This window comes from Lutra lutra, chromosome 13 (genome assembly GCF_902655055.1).
Source record: "Lutra lutra chromosome 13, mLutLut1.2, whole genome shotgun sequence".
Taxonomy (NCBI): Eukaryota; Metazoa; Chordata; class Mammalia; order Carnivora; family Mustelidae; genus Lutra; species Lutra lutra.
The window spans coordinates 31,913,747-31,919,437 of NC_062290.1; positions in this window are offsets into that span (position 1 = coordinate 31,913,747).

Sequence of the window (5,691 nt, forward strand, 5' to 3'; positions counted from 1 at the left end):
TCTGCCTATTTTTTGGCCTTAAGAAAGCCTTTCTGGGGTGCCAGGGTGGCTCAGTCAGTTAAGCAACTGACTCTTGCTTTTGTTTCATGGTCAAGAGATCCAGGCCCACGTTGGGCTCAACACTCAGTACAGAGTCTGGTTAAGACTCTCCCTCTCCCCACCCACCCTTCTTTCTCTCTCTCTCAAATAAATAAATAAATACTTTTTAAAAAAGAAAGCCTTTCCTGCTACTGAAGTTATTAAGACATTCTCTCCTTCTTAGTAATTTTAAAATTAAATGCTTTACAGTTAGATATTTAATCTGTTTGAAACTTACTTTTGTGTATAAGGTGAGGTAGAGATATAAATTGCATTGTTCATCTCAATCCAAATATTCCAATACTATTTTTGGACTATCCATCTTCTCACCACTTTTTTTTTTAAAGATTTATTTATTTGAGAGAGAGAGATCGTGTACCTGCATGTCTTTTTAGTCTGTATTTCACTTATTTCAGTTCTGATGTGTTCCTTCTTTTCTTCTACTAAATTTGGACTTTATTTGTTCTTTTTCTGTTTCCTTGAGGTATCAAGTTAGGTTGTTTATTTGAGATGTTTCTTGTTTCTTGAGTTAGGCCTGTGTCACTATAAAATTCCTTCTTAGAACCACTTTTTTTTTTTTTAAGTTAGCTCTAAGGGGTGCCTGTGTGGCTCAGTCTGTTAGGCGTTGGCCTTTGGCTCAAGTCATGAATTTAGGGTCCTGGAATTGAGCCCTGCATCAGCTTTCTGGTCAGCACAGGGAGCCACTTTCTCCCTCTTCTCCTGCCTGCTGCTCCCTCCAATTTGCTCAGTCTCTCTCTCTCTCTCTCTCTCCCTCTGTGTCAAATAAATAAATGGCATCTTTAAAAAAATAAAGTGAGCTCTATGCCCAGTGTAGGGCTGAAACTCAAAACCACAAGGTCAGGAGTCACAGTGCTCCACCAACTAATCGGTAATCGGGTCCCCCATTTTAGAACCTGTTTTACTGCATTCCATAAATTTTGTTTCATTGTAATATTTTTTCATTTGCCTCAAAGTATTTCTGTGATCCTATTTTGGTTTGCCCATGAACACAATTGGTTGTTCAGTAGCATGTTGTTTAGTCTCCGTGTTTATGAATTTCCAGTTTTCTTCTTGTAATTGATTTCTAGTTCCATACCACCGTGGCTGGAAAAGATGGTCGATTTGATTTCACTCATCATTTGAGAAAATTCTAGGTTTCTGGAGTTTACTGACTTGTCTTGTGGCCTCACATATGACCTATGGTGGAGAATGTTCTAGGTACACTTGAGAGGAATGTATTCCATGTATTGCTTTTGGATGGAGGGTTCTGTGTGTATCTGTCAAGTCCATCTAAGTAACGGGTTGTCTGACGCTGATATTTCCTTTGTCTTCTGTCTTGATGGTGTATCATTGAGAGAAGTGTGCGGTATTAAAGTTCCCTATGGTATTGGTACTGATTGCTTCTCTTAGGTTTGTCCATATATGCTCTACATATTTAGTTGCTCCACTGCTGGGTGGGTAAATATTTATAAATGTTGCATTGTCTTACTGCATTGATTCCATTATCAGTTTGTAGTGCCCTTCATTGGCTCTTGTTACAGTGTTTGGATTTTTTCTTTTCTTCCTCCATTGAACTGAAAATCAGAAGATCATCTGTTAGCTCTGCAGCCATGAACAAAGCACAGCCCTGCTCTAAGTCTGGCTTTCTTTATTTTCCTCTATAAATAAACACAATAAATTCTTCTCCCAGGACCATATCCTGACTCCAATAAGAGAGTGTGTATAAAATTGCTTTGTAAACTAAGAGATACTGCCCAATTATGAAAATGATTATGCAACCACCAGATGTCCAGGATAAGATTTTTTAAGACATATTTATTTATTGTAGAGACAGAAAAAGAGTGCATGCACAAGCATATGCTAGAGCGGGGAGGGTCAGAGGGAGAGAAGGAATCCTCCAGCAGTGGCCCCACTGAGTGTGGAGCCTGGTGCGGGGCTCTCTCCCAGGAGCTTGGGATCTTGATTTGAGCCAAAATCAAGACTCAGCTGCTTAACTGACTGTGCAACCCAGGTACCCCGAGAATAAGATTTTTTAAAACATTTTTTGAGGGCTTACTCTCATAGGTATTATTCTAAGTGACCTCTATTTCATTAAATTCTAAAACCTATTCTTAAATTAAAAATAGAAGCTATTCTAAAAGCAAATATTCATAATATCCTCAGAAGTGGGGAAACAGACAGAAAAGAGGTTAAGTAGGGGCACTGAGGTTGTTCAGTCATTGAAGCTTCTGTCTTTGGCTCAGGACATAATCCCAGGTTCCTGGGATCGAACCCCAGGTCAGTCTCCCTGCTCAGTGGGGAGTCTTCTTCTCCCTCTCCCTCTGTCCCTCCCCCTACTTATGTCCCCCCCTCCCCTCTCAAATAATTTGTCTCTCAAATAAATAATTAATTTAAAAAGGTAAATTCCTTGCTCAGTGTCATGATAAATATTAGAACTAGATACAGTCCTGAGTGTGTGACCCTGAAGAATGTGTTCTTTCATTTGTACATTTACCAAAAAATACCTAGCCCTCAAAATACCATAGATTGAATTAATTTTCCATTTCTCCATACATTGAATATTGGAAGGTGCGACAATTCCAGGACCCTGGCTGGCTGGGTCGGTGGAGTGTGTGACTCTTGATCTCTGGGTTATGAGCTTGAGCCATGTTGGGGGTACAGATTACTTAACTGAAAAAAAAAAAGATGCTATATTTGGGTTTGTTTTCTTTTTTCCTTTTGACCCCTTCACCCATTTCTCCTACCTCCAACCCCAAACTTCTGCCACCCCCCATCTGTTCTGTCTGTGAGCTCACATTTTTGTTTTTGTTTTGTTTGTTTTAAGGTTCTACGTGTAAGTGATTTCTAGTATTTTTCTTTCTGTCTGGCCTGTTTTATTTAGCATAATGCCTTCAAGGGCCACCATGTTGTAAATCGAAAGATTTCATCCTTTATTATGGCTGAGTAGGATTCCACTGTGTTTATCGACCACAATTCCTTTATTCATTCATCCACTGATGGCATTTCCTTTATTCATTCATCCACTGATGGCATTTAGGTTGTTTCTTTATTTTCACTCTTGTAAATAATCCTGCAGTGTACACAGGGGTGAATATACCTTTGTGAGTTAGTGCTTTCATTTCCTTCAGATAAATACTCAGAAAGGGAATTGCGGGCTCCTTTGGTTGTTCTTTTTCTCATTCTTTTGAGGAACCTCTGGCCGCACCCATTTATACTCCCAGTAATGGTGCACTAGAGTTTTCCTCTACTCCACATCTTCACCAAAACTTGCTATTTCTTGTGTTTTTGATAATGGCCCTTCTGACAGGTGTGAAGTGGTGCCTCATTCTGGTTTGATTTGCATTTCCCTGGTGATTAATTATGTTGAGCATCTTTTCATGTTCGTGTAGACCATCTGTATATCTTCTTTAGGAAAATGTCTATTTGGATCTGCTCCTGTTACATTAGATTACTTGTGGAGTTGTTGTTTTTGGTGCTTTTGTGTGTTTTGTTTTGCTATTGAGTTACATGAGTTCTTTATAGTTTGAATATTAACCCCTTACTGGATATATAATTTACAAATGTTTTACCTTAGGTTACTGTTTTATTTTGTTGATGGTTTCCTTTGTTGTTTTATAGTTTGATGTAGGCCCACACTTTGCTTCTATGTTTGTGTTTACTTTGGTATCAGCTTAAGAGCACCACTACCACAACCTATATCCAGGACCTTTCCAAACCATGTGTTTTCTGCTACAAGTTTTATAGTTCCAGGACTTATATTCAAGTATTTGACCCATTTTGAGTTAATTTTTGTGTATGGTGTAAAAGAATAGTGCGGTTTTGTTCTTTTGCATGTGGCTCTCCAGTGTTCCCAGCACCATTGATGAAAGAGACTATTTTTTCCCCCTTGTTTATTCTTGGCTCCTTTGTCATAAGGTCCCGTACCGTAGATGTGTGTGTTTACTTCTGGGCTCTCTCCTGTCTTCTGGTGATGTGTGTGTCTGTTGTTATGACAATGTTAGATTGTTTTGATTACTCTAGCTTTGTCATTAGTCTGAGTCTGAGTCTGTCATTAGTCTGAAATGAGCAAAGCGATGCCTTTAGTGTGGTTCTTCTTTCTCTAGATTTCTCTGGTATTCAGAGTCTTTTGTGACATCTTACAAATTTTTATATCCTTTGTTCGCTTTCTGTGAAAAATGTCCTTAGAATCTTGATAGGAATTGAAATGTAGATGGTTTAGGGAAGTACAAACATTTTACCGCTATTAATTCTTCTCACCCATGAATATGTGGTGTCTTTCGGCTTATGTGTGTTGCCTTCAGTTTCTTTCCTTACCATCTTGTAGTTTTCATTGTACAAGATTTTACCTCTTGGTGAAGTTTATTCCTGGGTATTTTATTCTTTTTGATGCAACTTCAGGTGGGATGATCTTCCTAATTTATTTTCTGATGATTTGTTATTAGTGTATAGAAACGCAGCAGGTTTTGGGGTAGTGATATTGTATCCTGTCCCTTTACTGAATTTAGTCATAGTTTGAGCAATTTTTCACTGGCTTCTTTGAGGTTTTCCTTATATTCTATATCATCTGCAAATAGTGACCATTTTACTTCCTTCTTTCTTTCCAGTTTTGATGACTTCTGATTATCTTCTTGCATAATTGTTCTGCCTTGGATTTTCAATATTGTGTTCAGTAAAAGTGGCAAGGAAAGATTGGCAGTGTTCCTAACTTTGGTGATCTTAGAGGAAATAGTAACAGCTAAAACTTTTCAGTATGGGATGTGACGTAATCTGTGTGGTTGTCATACATGGCCTTTTTATTATTTTTTTTGCCTTTTTATTTTAAGATTTTATTTATTTATTTGAGAGAAAGAGAGAGATCACAAGTAGGCTGAGAGGCAGAGAGGGAAGAGGGAAACAGGGAGAGGGAAGCAGAGGGAAGCAGGCTCCCTGCTGAGCAGAGAGCCCGATGTGGGGCTCGATCCCAGGATAATGACCTGAGGATAATGACCTGAGCTTAAGGCAGAGGCTTTAACCCACTGAGCCACCCCGGCACCCCATATATGGCCTTTTCGGTGTTGAGGTATGTTCCTGGTCTATGCAGTCTGTTGAGAATTTTGATTGAAAACGGATATTAAAGTTTGTCAAATGCCTCCCTGCATCTCAAGGTGATCGCATAATTTTTATTCTTTATTTTGTTAATGTGCTGTATCACTTTGATCGATGTGCACCTATAAACCATCACTGCATTCCTACAAGATCCCACTTGATCATAGTATATGATCCTCTCAGCATATTGGTGTACTTGGGTTGCTAGTATTTTGTTGAACATTTTTGCATCTATGGTCATCAGGGATATTGGACTGTAAGATTCTTTTCTTGGGGTGTCCTCGTTTATTTTTGTATTATGGTAATGTTGCCTCAGCAAGTGATTTTAGAAGCTTTCTCTTCTGTTTTTTGGAAAAGTGGACTGTTATGAATCCTTCCCTGAATGGTAGAATTTACCATGAAAGGCATCTGCTTCTGGAACTTGTTTTTTTGGGAGGTTTTAAATTGCTGATATGATGAGTACTGATGTTTTATGTAAGTATTGAATCACTAAAGATGAAACTGTTTCCACATCTTGGTGTAGGCTGG